Source organism: Haliaeetus albicilla, chromosome 17 (genome assembly GCF_947461875.1).
Source record: "Haliaeetus albicilla chromosome 17, bHalAlb1.1, whole genome shotgun sequence".
Taxonomy (NCBI): domain Eukaryota; kingdom Metazoa; phylum Chordata; class Aves; order Accipitriformes; family Accipitridae; genus Haliaeetus; species Haliaeetus albicilla.
In genome coordinates, this window is record NC_091499.1 from 178,885 (window position 1) to 195,083 (window position 16,199).

At 39.2% G+C, this 16,199-nt stretch overlaps 1 protein-coding gene across 3 annotated transcripts in view; it reads left to right on the forward strand.

The window, feature by feature from the left end:
- PRIM2 (DNA primase subunit 2) overlaps window positions 1–16,199 on the forward strand; it is a 132,527-nt gene that overhangs the window by 30,947 nt on the left and 85,381 nt on the right. The window lies entirely within an intron of this gene.

Here is a 16,199-nt window from a genome sequence, read left to right on the forward strand (position 1 = left end):
GTGTTTAGTAAACAAACAGTGTGAAGTAAAAATGCATTCCTTTAAGAAGCTGCCAGTATGCTAATTTTCCAATTTGTTAATTTTGTATATAACTGGAGTCAGTGGAATTATTTAATGTGCGGTGAAAATCATGATACTCTAATGTGAACATTTCCATTAGAACTCTTTAATACAACTGCAACTAGAGACATCCTTATTTCAGTTGATGCATAATGTTCTTGCTGAAAGCTGATAACACTTGTGTGGGATTTAAAAACAATGAATGTATTCTATAGAAATGTGGCTAAGTATGTGGGTTATCTGCATCTATTTAAAATACCTTTGAGAAGCTTCATGGACTTCTGGAATTTGCCTGTTGTGTGAGTAGCTGAGAAGTCTGAAAAAGAGCAGGAACTGTAATGAGCGAGTAGGCTACCTGACTTTTTAGTTCGAGGAAAATCTGCAATTTTTTCGTATGAACACATACTATCATTATGTATAATTCATTTAACCCAGATTACTTTGTTCAAGCCAATAGCTGCTTTATAGTAAAGAAGTACTTCTTGATGTTATCCTCTGTCATCATGGTTTAGAAATTTTAACACTCATGAGCTTGGACAACTATCTTCTACAGAACTGCTATGTTTTAACTTATTGCAGTATTTCAGGTTTGCATTAGTTTTTAGTTTTAATACATACTTTTTTTTTTATTAAAGTTCATCATATTTTCAGAGTAAGGAATAAAAGAAGATTAGTGATTTCTGTCCCGTTCCAAAGCTCCTGATTGAAGTTGTGGGGTTTTGATTACTAATTTAGTTTGAGAAACCAGATTTAATAAGCTGTTTCAGCTAATTTTAGCCAGCACAGTGCACTGCTGAGAGGTGTTAGGAATATTATTAAATTGAGTCTTTTGGAAATGAAGGCCAAAAATCCAGCATGTTTCACAGAGGTCAATCTAACGTTTTTCTGCTATACCAGAGGCATAACTGGAGTATGACACTCGGTAGCTGGATAATTAGTATAGTTTTCACTGGAACAAATCTATAATCATCAATTACATTTCAGTGAAACTATAAGAATACACTTTTAAAGAAAGGATTGTACATAAGGAAACTTTTTAAAATCTAACGATGGTAATGGTAGCTGTTCCACAACACACAAATTAGGAGGATAACCTTTAATGATTTTCCTCAGACTTATCTAGAGTGAAGAGGCACGTTTCAATAGAAGTTGTGACACAGTAGCACACTTCCAGGATTGTTTGTGAAAAGTAGTTGTTGAAATATTATGAAATATTATGCTGAAATATTATGAAAGTTCTGCAAGTACAGCTGGTTTAGTAGTGCTTGGTAATGCTTCTGTAGCACATGCATGTTCGTATGTGTCTGCTGCAAAGGAGAAATCAAGAGAAAAGTGCTGAATTTCAGGCACTATATGATAGTATAGAGGTCTTCATGACTTTGTGCAGAAGTTATGCATCATGGCCAGAATTAATTAAGAAGCAATAGAGCCTTAAACAGCATCACTGATTTGTTATTTACATTGTCTCTTAATGAATGTATTTGATAATATTGCCACTTTTGTAAGCATTATTTATGTGTGCTTTTGGGAGTGTGTTATAGTGTTTTTGCAGCATCTGGCTATGCTTTGTTCTCAGCACTTTCTAATGGGCAATCCTTGTTTTATTAGAATTTGAGAATTAAAGATCTTAATGTGTGTGATAATCCAAATTAGGCTTGAATGCTATTTCTAAAGAAGGGGGTTGTATCTTCACAGGTTCATAAAATTAGGCTAAATACTTGTATCTTCTATGGGGTAGTTTGACTTTGGCCAATACTTCTGGCTTTGACAGTCTGTTACAAGCTTCTAAGGGACAAAATACCCTGAATATAGATAGTGGAAAGATGGTCTTTCAGGCACGTAGTTTTGAGGAATCTTTCTTATGGCTCTCCTTAGTGGCTCAATTCTTCAACGTTAAAGCAGCATAGTTTTCTGTTGTGGTTTGTTTGTGTGCTGTTACTGATTATGTGTACTGTGATGCATGTTTTGCCTCTCTGAGGTTGTTTGGTGCTACTTCAAGCAGTCGCATGCACAAGTTTTTGGAAGGAGTTGTCCCTACACAGGAATGATTTAATGATGAAGGCCTGCCCTGTCTTTTCCAAGGTGCTCTGAAGCTGTTTACACTTTATGGTAGAGTGTGCTTGTGCTAGAGCTACTCTTCCTAGGTCTCCAAAGCATTGAATAATTTGGGTGATCGCCTAGCCTTGTTACGTTGCTCACTACATTGCAGTCTCGTGTTGACTCTGTCCTGCGTGTTACAGGGTGATTCTAGCTGGGGTTATAAAGGAGGAATAGAATGAGAGTGAATTCATGTGTTGATACTGAGCTTTGAGAGAACAGTAAATAATTCATAGCACTGACTTTTAAAAAAAGTTTTATGTTGACACTGGCACAAATTCAGTTTAGTCAGAGTTATGCTTTAATCACTTACTAATCAAACACACGAAGCAGTTGTATGTTTTGTTTCATCCTTTAAAAATGAGTTTGACATCTCGACTATGTGGCTATTCCTTGAGGCTCTATAATAGGGGGAGTTAATACTATTCAAGCCTTCTCGACAATTGCAAACACAACTGAAGAAGTTCATTCTACGTGCAAAATCAATACTGCAAGAACTTTCTTTCTGTATTCTCTGACCCATTCGATAGTAAATAATTTCCTTTGTGCCATTCATGATGATTAAACCGTAGAAAGCCTAAACATTTTCCATAGTTCATGGAAGTTGTGATGTTAGCTCTACAATTGTTTTATAACTTAAAGCAAACTTTTATTAATTAAAATGGCATTATGTTTTATATATGAGGGTTTCACTGTGTTTACGCTCATGCACAAACATTTCTGAGTAATGCTATGCTGCATTTTGGTAATTTCAGTTATAGCCACGTAGTGAACTTAGGTTATGAAATTATTGCCGGTACTGAATCTCCTTCTTCAGGATAGTTGTTTTAATTTTTGATTTCTTGAAATCAGACAATTTGGCTTAGTGTTGCGGTTCAGACCTGCAGACCCGTATCAGAGCTGTGTTATACTCGGTACTGCACAAAGCAGGATTGCTCCAGAGAAATCTGAAATAGAATGAAAGGGGGAAAGGACAGAAGAGGCTGCCGAGAAGCATGGGCTAGGACTTGCCTTTATCAGCAGTGTCCTCACATAATTGAGAAAATGACTTTACTGTTACATTAGCAGTTGTCTGACTTGTTTGAACAGGAGTTTGCAGTGGACAGCAGTATGCCTCCACGATTCCCGCCCTGTGTGGTTAACTGCAATGGGTGCAGGGGTGGACAACGTCTCCCACCTGCTGTAAGTGTTGCAGTGGTCCGTGTGAGCTTCCCTGTAACGTCTGATCCTCAGAAATGGTGTGATTTCTGAAGATGTGTTTAGGTTTTTTGGAGCACTTTTCTCAAAGTACCATTACTGTCCGATACAAATACTCTTCCCGTGTGATTGATCAGAAAATCCTTTATATAGAGATTATGGTTTTAGGTTGAGCACATAAAATGCTCTTTTTATTATTAAAACAACGCAAGTAGTCTTGACTAAACCTGTGTGGCAGGTGCAGGTGCCCAGGCGCTGGCGGTGAGGGGCCGCAGAGATGACCTCTGTGAGGAGGGTCCGGGGTGGCCCCGCGCCGGACACAGCCGGTTCCAGCCGGCTCCAACCCACCCACCGCCGGGCACGGCTGAGCCCCGCAGCCACCGGGGGGGGGGGTGGTGCCTCGGGGAAAATGTGTGTAAGAAAGGGCAAAACAGCTGACAGAGAGAGGAGGAGGGAACCAAAAGGAGTGAGAAGCAGCAGAGGGAACACCGAGGTGAGAGGAGCAGCTCCGTGACGCTGGAGCATGTCTTCATGGCAGCCGTGAGGACCCCACACTGGAGCAGGTGGAGAGTTCCTGAAGGAACCGCAGCCAGTGGAGAGCCCACGCTGAAGCAAGGTTGTTTTTTTTCCTAAGGACTGCAGCCCATGGGAGAGAGCCCATGCCAGGGCAGGGGGAATATGTGAGCGGGCGGGAGTTGCAGAGAGGAGCTCTTATGCACCGGCCATAGTTGCCCCTGCCCTCCGCTCCCTGTGCTGCTTGGGGTGAGAGGTGGAGGAGTCTGGAGCGAAGGATTAAAGTTCGGCTTGGGAGAGAGAGGAGGAAAGGCGTTTTAATGTTTGTCTCTGTTTCTCACTACCTGAGTTTGTTTTAGTTGACAGTACATTAGTTTTCCCCAAGTCAAGTTTGTTTTGCCTGCAGTGGTAATCGGTAAGCAATCTCCCTGCCTTTATCACGACCCATGAGCTTTCTCATCCTATTTCCCCCCTGTCCCTTTGAGGGCGGGGGGGTAAGTGAGCAGCTGGGTGAGAGTTTGGCCCTTAGGTTGTGGTGGGTTAACCTTGGCTGTTCTTTTAATTTTTGGTCTTTAGGCTTGTAGATCTGCTGAGGTTGGATACTGGAGGAAAGGAGGTTCAGCACTCTGCTTCCAGCTCACACAATCATCTTAGCTTCTGTGTTTCCTGGGCTCCTTCTCTGAAATGGCTCTTGGATAAATTCCAGAGGCGGGGGATAATAGCTACTGAAAAACCTGACTCTGACTGGGATGCCTCCGTTAGTGTCAGGTGTTTGCATCAACTAGATTGAATTGTTACATCATTCCTATCTTAACAAATGTTACAGTTCAGAAAATGTTTTGTCCTAAAGTTTTAGTGCTTGTTGAACATTACATTTTTTAAAACTATAAGCAAATGCTTGAGAATATGTAAATATTCCTGTGTAGCATAAGTGCTTTTATTGGGGGTTTGAAGAGTTTATCTTACAGAGAGTTGTAATTATCAATGATAGCATAACTGAACTTTCCATTCATATTATAATGGCGGTTTTTCAGTCGCTTTGTCATACTTGTATTTAAATCCAGCAACTTTTTCCGCCATCTTGAGCCTAGCAATTGAAGTAATAACTTGGCTGGTCTTTGTATTATAACTGTATTGCAAAAAGTTGCTTTTGTGACAATACTTTGTCAAAACATCATGTAGGATCTAACCATCTGCAAATGAAAATAATAACTGAAAATAACACAAACTGGTACCATAAGAAATCAAGATTCCAATATTAATATGTACAATCTTGATAGCACATGTTTTAATTTAATGCCTATGCTTTTTTACTTTGCAGAATGATCTTGTGTAATCTGATAAAATGTCTACAAATCAAATTGTTGGGTATTCCTGTTTTCTAATTTTTATGGATTTTTTTGTTTATTCCTTTCCCCATTTGGGATGTAATGTTCAATATTGTTAGAAATATGGATCAAGTAAGTTGATTCTAGCTTTACTAATATTTGTAATGATTTGTCTTTTAAATATTAGTCAAATATGCTATTTTGGTTGATTTATGCTATATGTTCAAAGAACCTGCTAATTTGGGAAAAGTATCAGTATATATGGCACCACCTGCAAAACATTTTCTTCCTAAAACACCTATGTTTTCAAGCAGTGAAGCAGAAGGCTTTATGTAGTGGCATTAATGTTGAGAAAGTGTGATTGATGATGGTCTTGTCACTTGAAATTCATTTCAGGTGTTGTGTTCCCGGTGTTAACTTAAAGTAATTCACTGTAACATAAATGAATGATTTTTATAATATGCACATACAAGGTTAGTAAGACTTTGGCAGTGCAGGGTAAAACGTGATTACAGTGACTTTGTCCTCTGAATCTCTCAGATGAAAGTTTGCTGTGAGAGTTTTGCAGAGAAGCAGCTGGTCTTCATTTTTGAGTAGTATTATATTGTAAGGTCATTGTCTAAGGCACAGGTATACTGAATAAAATGGTGATATTTTGAATGGGAGAAGCAAAATCAAGGGAAATGACTTTCACTGTGTGTTTGTGTGTCAGAGAGGGCTCAAGCCCGTATGCGGAATGTTTACCTGCAAGACAGGGAAACTCATTGGACTTTTCTTTGTGGACCTTCTTTTTGCCATGGCCCCTTAATGGTCCCATTGTTGGCTATTTTCTGAAATCCATCCTTCAGTGTTTTATCTCCTCTACTAATTGAAGTACATGTGTTTCTTTTAGAGACTACATAGATTGGTAGCATAAAGTAATTATAAATAATATCAGGAGGCTAAATGAAATTTGACTGTATTCAGTATTTTGTATTTCTATTTCTTCTATCTGCTTCTTGCATCTACTACAAAGTGTAAGATTTTGTTAAGTACTAAATTTGCAATGTAAACAATTGCTGCGGTCTCTGCATGGTCCTGTTTGGTTTGATTTATAGAAATACTTCCATCTTCAAATCAACGTAGGTGTTTCATGATAGTAAAACTAACAAAGTAAGATGTACAGGATTTGAAGCATGTGGAAGGCTTGCTTAACTTTAGAAATGTTTCCCAAATCTCAGAAAAACTATTGGAATAGGATATATTAGCAGGAAGTACAATTTTATTTCTATGTTGTGTGATAGATGCAATAACCTGGATATGCATCAGTTAATATAGTACCCGTTTAATGTCATGTGACAACAATTTATTAACATGCTGGTAACAGTAATTTGAGAATTATACTGACACTATAGTCAGTAAGAAAGAGCTGCAATGGCATATGTGGTTGGTAAGTAAACAGAAGTCTGTATTTCAGGATGACACTTTGTTAGAAATTTGAGTTTTCTCCTCATTATTTTCTTATGGCCTTCTGTGACCTGTAGACAGTTGCTATATGATAGCTGTAGTAGTATCTGTCTGGAGCTTGTTTACACTGGAGTTAATGACAAATTGTCAACTGTGTTTTGTCTTTTTCATGGAGAAAACTAGTTAAGTTCCTGGAAGTTAACTGTTAAGTGATCTAGCTGATGTTTACTGTGGACCAGCAGTGGAGCAGGACTCGAGTGACACAGGGAGCCATCCAAACTGCCGGTGAAGACGTACCTAGTGTGTTTCTCAGCCTTCCAGTGTTTCGCTGTGGAATGAGACTGATTTGTGCATGCAATTGTTTCCTGGGGAAACTTGATTTGTATATCTCAGTAATGCTGGCTGAATCCCTTCTGTGATAGTGGGACTTGGATTTCTCACTGTCTATGCATTAATAGAGGTTCATTACTGAGATCCTAGTTTCAACCACTTCCTAGTTTTAGGTGTGGTTGAAGAGACATAATTTACCTACCACTGCTACGTACAGTAAATCATAAAATTCCCTTGAAATGAATATATTGAATCTTGCCTACAACATTGCAGGATTCTGTAAAGGAGCATAAATCTTAGATATGCTTTGTTTAAACAAATTTTTTTCAAGTGATGTAGTTGCTTTTAGAACAGAACAGTTATTCTTTGGGCTTAATAAGTGGATTCTTAAATTCATGATTGTTGAAAAGCAACATTGCTGCCTCACTGACACATTTGAACAAACAGTCAGATCCTGACAGTTACATTTTTATAACACTTCTAAAGAGCATGCCACTTTTATTCTAACTTTCAGATTGTTTATGACTTAAACTTTGCTATTTATGCTAAATTTGCAATTCCTGTAGAATATAAATAATACACTTATTCTTGCTTGCCTCTTTGTCTAATTGCTCTGGTAACTCATTTAATCACTTCTGTTAGACAAATTAAAATTTCTTCTATTTGAAAGCTCTGTGGAGTACATGCCCTTGCTGTGACGGAAAAGGACTTAACTGCAAGGTTCAAGCAAACGACTTGAACTTCACTCGCAGATTTAACTGCAAGGTTCAAGCAAATGACTTGAACTTCACTTGCAGACTTACCTGCAAGGTTCAAGCAAACAACTTATTTGAACTTCGCTTACAGACTTAACACGCCACGGAGGAATGCACTATTGCCATTTTTTAAGGCAAGAGTAGTACATTATTACAACCACAAGCGATTCACAGATAACCACAAACACATTTACAAACTTAAAGCATAAACAATATTCACTTAAACCTCCAGGTAAGGGCTCTCAATCCCAGGGAAGTTACCTTGACCGGCATCCCGATCAAGGGGGGGGGGAAGGGTTTCCTTCGCAAGCCAACTGCATAGTTAGAGAAGTGACTCCCCCCATTTCCAACCTGAATCTTAGAGTTTTTATCCCCTGACTTGTGGAATGGTGTGTATGACTATGTCTGAGTGGATTATGATATATGCCTAAATGGATTATGTATATCTGAGTGGAGTTTCCCCTTATCTTTCCTTTGTTGGTCTGTGATTGTTTGAATACACAAGGTTGTTATTTGAAACTGAAGCTGAAACCCTACAGGTTTTGGTTTTTTTTTTCCTTTACCTTGCTCCCTTAGCAACTGGATAGTGGTTGGATTGAGACTCAGGGCATACTATTGGTTAAGGGAGTTCAAGGCTCAGTTTGGGTTTTGGTTCTTTGAATGGTGCAGCCGCTGCCCTGTTTACTTTAGGGTTTATCAGACAACCCGGGGCTAAGCTGTCTACACAGCTCCCCGTGAGTGAGTCGTCTCTGCAGAGAGACAGGGCCTCAAGGCAACCCAAGGCTGGGTCACTTTTGTAACCCCCCATGAGTCGCCTGTGTGCACTAGACATGGTGAAACTTGTTTGTGAACTATGAGCCGGACAATCCACACACTTGCCCGGTTCTTAAAATTGGACTTTTTCTTTCTCCAGCTTATCCTTTCTGCTAATCTCGAGAGTTGTATGTTGAAAGAAATGTGGGGGTTTTGGTGGTCTGCCCCCCGCCCCCCCCAATTTCTTCACTACACTTTAGAGTGCCTGCCTTGCATTTGCTTTTCAAAGTGATTCTTTTCTTGCTTAGCTCCCTTGCTAAAAGCTGATTTGGAAGTAAAAGGGAGAGGAACTTTTTGAAAACTTTGCAATGTAATCCTAAAAAATTCTGAGTGATGGAAAAATCACAAACAATGCAAGAATAAGTGCACCTGTATTCACCATGGTGATTTTTCATTATCTCCATTGTCTGTAACCCATGCTTCTAATGATCCTTGGTTAGATGTAAAATTCTGGCTAGCATATTGCATGCTTTTATAAACCGACTCTACAGTTATCCAAAAAGCTGCACCTTGTTTATAAATAACATATATTTTATAGCTGTCGTGGTTTAACCCCAGCCAGCAACTAAACACCACGCAGCCGCTCACTCACTCCCCCCCGCCCAGTGGGATGGAGAAAGAATCGGGGAAAAAACAAGTAAAACTCGTGGGTTGAGATAAGAACAGTCTAATAGTACAGAAAGGAAGAAACTAATAATGATAATAATAATAAAATGACAATAATAATAAAAGGATTGGAATATACAAAACAAGTGATGCACAATGCAATTGCTCACCACTCGCCGACCAATGCCCAGTTAGTTCCCAAGCAGTGATCCCCCCCAGGTCAACTCCCCCCAGTTTCTATACTGGGCATGACCTCACATGGTATGCAATACCCCTTTGGCCAGTTTGGGTCAGCTGCTGTGTCCCCTCCCAGCTTCTTGTGCCCGTCCAGTCTACTTGCTGGCTGGGCATGGGGAGGTGAAAAATCTTTGACTTGGTCTAAACGCTACTTGGCAACAACTGAAAACATCCATGTGTTATCCACATTCTTCTCATACTGAACCCAAACCACACAATACCAGCTACTAGAAAGAAAATTAACTCCATCCCAGCTGAAACCAGGACAATAGCATACCAAATACAGATCCTCTTAGGACTTGCAGTTGTGAGTAGTCTCAATGAAATCAGTAGGTCTTATAGCTGTTGAAAGCAACTGAGTGTCAGATTAAGCATTCAAGAACAAACTGGAGTCATGCAAGTTACCAAATTTACTTTGCAAATTATTTTGAGATGTAAATTAAGCTGTATTATCTTAAGTTATGGGTACAGTTTGGGTTAACAGCAAAAAAGGCTGCAACAAATATGGAATGTAGAAGGATAGGAAGAGGATATGTTTTAAAATGTTTAATTAAAGTTTATGGAGCAGCCAAAAAGAAATAGATTGAATCACTAAAAATATGATTACTACCTTTCCAATTATATAGGTGGGTGGTTTTTTTTTTTTTTTTTTGCATACATTTCTCTGTGAAATATGGAGAGTGGCTGTTCTCCTGAGTAAAGTTTTACAATATCCTAAGCCAGTGAATGTACATTTCATATGTGATGTTAACAAGTTTTTGCCATTCTTACTAGTGATAAAGATCAGCTGACTGTGGGGGAGGGACTAAATCTTAAATCCTTTTTTCAGTCAGAAGGAAAAATGAGAAATTACTATGTCAGTAGCTCAAAATCAGACAGGAAATAAATTGAACAACTGATAATTGTATCAGATGACACTTGGTTAATTATTGTATACAATTTTTCTAGAGGTCCGAGCACTTCTTTAAACAGCAAACGTGAGAATAAAGTATACACAAGTCTTATCTCAGAAATGCCTGTGCAAAGACGTGTTTAAAAGAAATTCTGCTGTAAGACTAATATAAAAAACCCCACTAATTTTACTGATTACACAACTCAAGTGTTTTGAACTCTTCTAAGAAAAACTGTAGCAATGTGCTTTTTGAACTTACTGAATATTTGTTTTTAAACTGCTTTAAATATAGATGAAATGAGTATTTTTAGAAATGCTAGTCACTGTCACTATTGCTGCAGCTGATTTCTGGGTGGTCTCATTGCATGACTTTCCATTTTATTGCAATTTCCCAATGGGAAGTTCATCTGTGAATGTACTTCTTCTGCAGTTAATTCCTAATCTGCATATTTAGGCTAGAGAAGAAGTGGACATTTTTTATAGTTCTTGTAAATGAAGATTATTTGTCCAGAATATTTTTTTCTGGTAATGGGAAAGCAGGGTATGTTTCAGAGGCAGTATAGTTGAGCAGAATTTTTACAATAAAAAAACACACCCCATTGTCTTATGGGCAGTCTGTACAGGCTGTCACTGAAATCACTGGAGTGCTGTCTTCCTGAAATATTAGAAACATGATTTAATTCGGCTGAGAGCTAGGGTAGTTAAACTTGGCTCTAGGAGTGTTGGTCCTGTTGGAGTACCCGGCCTGGCCCACTCCCTTCCCAGCTGTGACTTCATTTTGCAGTCCTGGGTTGTGAAGAAGCGGGTCCTTATTTGAACGATTAGTTGTCTCCAGGAGAGCATCAGGTGCCTCTCTGCTCTGCTGCCAGGCTCCTACTGGATCATCACTGTCTTTCCTTCTAGGGGCCAGCAGCTTACCTCCCTGAGGAGGGTACTGCTTTATCCCTGAACACTTTGACTGCAGGGATGCATTTTTAAAGTTGGTTAATCAGTGCCTTATGCTCAGTGGATTTTTTAGCTGTTTCCTTGCTAAGTTTCTTTTGGGTACCTGACATGGATTTTGAAAGTTTTTTCAGTTGGCTGGTCTTTTTTGTTTTTGTTTTACCCCCTACTGGATTATCTCCGGTTCACCTCTGTTATTTTTTTCCAGACTTCCAAATTAGTGACCTGCAGGGAAATACTGATCCAGTGATGCAAGCTACCACTTGCTAGGGAGCATACTTTCTAGTTAATTTTCCGTTCCTTATTGAGGAGTCTAGCCTTGCGTTTCGATGAGAGGTGTACTATATTGTATCTGCTGTCCTGGTTTCAGCTGGGATAGAGTTAATTGTCTTCCTAGTAGCTGGTATGGTGCTATGTTTTAGGTTCAGTATGGAAAGAATGTTGATAACACTGATGTTTTCAGTTGTTTCTAAGTAATGTTTAGCCTAAAGCCAAGGATTTTTCAGCTTCTCATGCCCAACCAGCAAGAAAGCTGGAAGGGCACAAGAAGTTGGCACAGGACACAGCCAGGGCAGCTGACCCAAACTGGCCAACGGTGTATTCCATACCATGGGACGTCACATCTAGTATATAAACTGGGGGGAGTGGGGGCAGGGGATCGCAGCTCGGGGATTAACTGGGTGTCGATCGGTGGGTGGTGAGCAATTGCACTGTGAATCATTTGTATATTCTAATCCTTTTATCGTTACTGCTGTCATTTTATTAGTGTTATCATTATCATTATTAGTTTCTTCTTTTTATAAAACGGTTCTTATCTCAACCCATGAGTTTTACTTCTTTTCCCAATTTTCTCCCCCATCCCACTGGGTGGGGGGGAGTGAGTGACCGGCTGCGTGGTGCTTAGTTGCTGGCTGGGGTTAAACCACGACACTGCATATCCAGTTATCTCATGTGATCTGTTCAGCCTGAAGAAGGGTATGAATCAAAAGTTGGGTGTGCAAACATTACTGAGTTAGCTTTCCTTAAGAGAGGCCTTGTGCTGCTGTGTTCCACCATCACAGGTCTACCTTAATCTGTCAGTGTTTCAAGCCTGCCTGGACTTACAAGCACTGGAGTCCTGATGGATGACAGTAACTTCAGGTGGAGCACTTTGACATTGCTATGAACTGAAATTTCTTTGTCTGAAGTGGCTTTCTTTTCTCTTGAGGTATATAAGGAGGAGGTGGTCTAATAGTGATAATCTCTACATTAGTAGGCCTGTCCGTACAGCCTTACCTGGGCTGGTTTTTGTTATTCCTTGGATCTTCTATTACTGTGAAATAGAAGACCAGGAGAGGTTTTCCACAGATTCTATGTGGGTTATGTACAGTTGGTAGTGTGTCAAGTGTAAGTATATACATAAATGTTTTGTATCATCTCATCTCTCTGATGATGCCTCATCACAAAAGTACTGTAATATAGATGTTGTGTAGTAAAAATGGATTTTGAAAGGCAATGATGGATTTATTCAGCATCCAGGGTCACAGGAAAGTCCCCAGCTATAAGTGAAATTTTGTAAAAGCTTGTATGTGCTCTGTAGATTTTGAAAGGACATTGAATTAGCTGTTCAGTGTCTTGAGTTGTAGAAAGGCAGAAAATAAGATGAAGTATCAAGGAAGAACAGGCCAATGAAGATACACAGTTTCAATTTACATGTAGCTTGTGCAAGATCTTTTTAACTATAAATATTTTTCTGTATTTATGGAAACAAATTCCTTTTTATGTAAATACTAGTATTTTTCTGTTTGTAAGGATTGATGTTTAAATAATCTGTAGTCTTGAACAAATATCAGAAAGCAAAGGCTTTTTATTATCATCTCTCAGGAGTTAAGCAAAATGACATGGTTTATTAATGACTACAGCCTTTGTTTATATATGTACATATGAAAGAAATTGATTAAATTTGGATGTAGTGCTTAGAGCTTCCTAAGTAATGGAAAACCCCATGAGTTTTCCCTGTTGTTTTCCTGGTTATGCTGCCAAAATGAGGAGAAGGTTGTTGTGTTACCAGCTTTGTTAATACCAAAGGATTTGTGTTTCTTTTTACTCCATCCTTTTGATGTACAGACAATAAAAATAAATTAAAAATTGTGGAAATCCCAACACCCCCTCACCCTCCCTTTAAAACTGAACTGTGAATCAGAAGACTCCTCTTTGGAGTATATGAAAATGTTGAATTACTTGTTAAAAAGTGGGAAGAATCCCACGAGTTGTCAAAGTGAATGAACAAAACTATTAATTGGTTCTTGTTCCAAATGACAAGCTTTTAAAGTACTTTTTGAAGAGTTGAGTCTCCCAGGCACTGTTATAGAATGCTAACTGCGTAATACCCTTCGGTGACAGCAAGCAAATACCTTTTTCTCAATGAAAGCTGATGATACCTCATATTGCATGAACAAATAATAAAAGAAATGTAACAGAGGATATAGGCTAAAGAAGAAGAGCTATGAATTAGTTTAGAATATATTTAAATTTAAAATCAGTCTCTTATCTGTCACATAAAGTAACATTTCTGCCTTGTTAGATATATTAGTAGGTGGAATTTCAAAGGCAAATTACGCTATTTCTTTTGAAACATGCTTCTAGACTTTACTGAATTTGTTTCTCTAGATTGTTTTTACTGAACAAATGAAAATCTTGAGGTTAATCTGCCTTTAAATTTGATATGTTCTCTGATGCTCCTGTATAAGAAACAAAGGGCATTGGAGAGGAGACATCTTCCTGCTGGTAGTTACTTTCTCTTTCCACCCTTACAGTACTTCTTCACTGGTAGTCCAACTAGCTAATTTTAGAGTAACCATTTTTAAACAGCAAGTCCAGTTGGGCTTTTGATCTGAAGCTATTTTGGGAGGAATAAAGAGGGGAGTGTTGTGGATCATCTGATGATGTGCATTTGCCTAAATTTAGGCTGGGGAGTAACCCCTGATTTTCATTATCAGTACACTTCATAGTGGAAAACTATTAGGCACTTCTATCCATCTATGTATTCTTCTTATGGTGTAAGATAATGCTGGTAGAGCCTGCAATGAGAGCAGAGAGCTGATTGAAGTAATAATTAGAGAGGCAATAATAAAAAATTCTTCCAAGCTGCATGCTTTTGAAACCAGCACTGTGTTAGATCTGTGACTTTGGGGAATTTATTATGGTTCAGAGATAATGGTAATTCTTGTGAAGTCCACAGCCTAGTACCTGGCTGTGTAAAGAGTCTGATTGTTTCATGGGCAGATTAGGGGAGACCTCAATTGAGTTGATGCAAAGAAGAATACATCAGACAATGCATGAGCATAAACCTGTGCTCTGCTGCCGAGGGATTGAAAAGTAGCTGCAGAGTAGTGGAGAATGAAAGCTCTTGGCCTGCCCTGCACCGGGTGCTCTGCCACCATTGCTAGCGAATCTGTGCAGAAGCTAGATGAGGGTCTTTCTCAGCACTTCTTTCAGGTGGAAGCTTTTCCTTTTCCTCAGGCGTGAATACTATTACTAGTAGTAGAAGGATATGAGATATTTGCAAAAAAGAAACGCATTTTCTTTTCTTATCTTTTTCATAACATCCCTTGTGACAATGTCCAGAAGCCACAGAGAAACCTCCTGGAAATAGAAAAGAAGAGGCTTTTGCTTGTGTGCGTGCGTGTTGTGTGTGGTGGTGTGGGTTGTTTTCGTGTGGTGGTTTTTTAAGATCTAGTTCACCGTAGGAATTTACAATTTTGTATAGCAGATGGTAACATGCTGTTATCTAACAAGTGATTGCGCCAAGCTCAGGATTAGTTCTTCAACTTTCTTCCTTACGTTTTCTTGTGACTGTTGGGTAGGACTAATGAAATCTAAGTCATAGTCACCAAGAATTTCCCTGACCACTGACGTGTGTTTCTTCAGCCACTTAAATGGCATATAGAGACAAAACCAACCACAATGGGATTGTGTATCAGTTTAATGAGATGCGATTTGACTTACATTTATGTGATCCCCTTGCTTAAACTTTTACTTTATAAGCATTATAGTTTGGATTTAGTGTAGTTCACATCTAAGCAAATAGTAAGCTCAACGTGAGCCAGGGAGTGCCCTGGCAGCAGAGAAAGTTGGGCTGTATCAAAGGAAGTATAGCAGGTAGAGGGAAGGGATCCCCCCCCTTTACTTGACACTCATTAGACCACATCTAGAATACTGTGTACAGTTTTGGGGCTCCTGATACAAGAAAGATGTAGATCAACAGGGGCAAGTTTAGTATATTTCTACCCTCTATGTTTTCTGCCTGTCTTTGCTGACAAAATCTTTGCTGCCAGATCTGCAGGTCTTTTCCAGCAGAGCTGTTCCCCAGGGAGTTGGGCACCATCCTGTACCAATGCAGGGATCTGTTTTGTCATGGGTACAGGATTTTTCAGTTGTGCGTGGTGAATTTCATGAGGTTCTTGTTCAGCCCATTCCTCCACCCTGTTTCGATCCCCTTGAATGGCCACACTGCTCTTCGGTGCATTGACTGCATTCCCTGAACTGATGTTTATGAACCTGCTGAAGGTGCATTTTGTCTCCTTTACATAATTGGTAAACATATTAAACAACATAGCTCTCAGGATAGGCACTTGAGGAACTCCACTGGTAACTGGCATCCAGGTAGTGTACAAAACATTAACTGTTACCCTTTGAGCCTGATGACTGTTTTTCATCAGGGGCTGTTGGTTTGGTTTGATCTCAGCAAGAAAGGCAGTCAGACGCAGTAAAGTGTTGCTTAAAATACCATTTATTGGAGGTAATATGATAAAGAGAGGATAGTACCAATACTCTTATTCCCTTCGGGTTCTGGGAACTCAGTGTTGTGTGGCATCAAATGAGCCACCAACCAGGGCACATCTCACTGTGCAGATCCTGTCTGTGAAAGGTTAACCCATTTTGGTCTTTTGAGCTCTTACAGGATTTTATTACAACACTTCTGTTCATCGTTTCTACATGTTA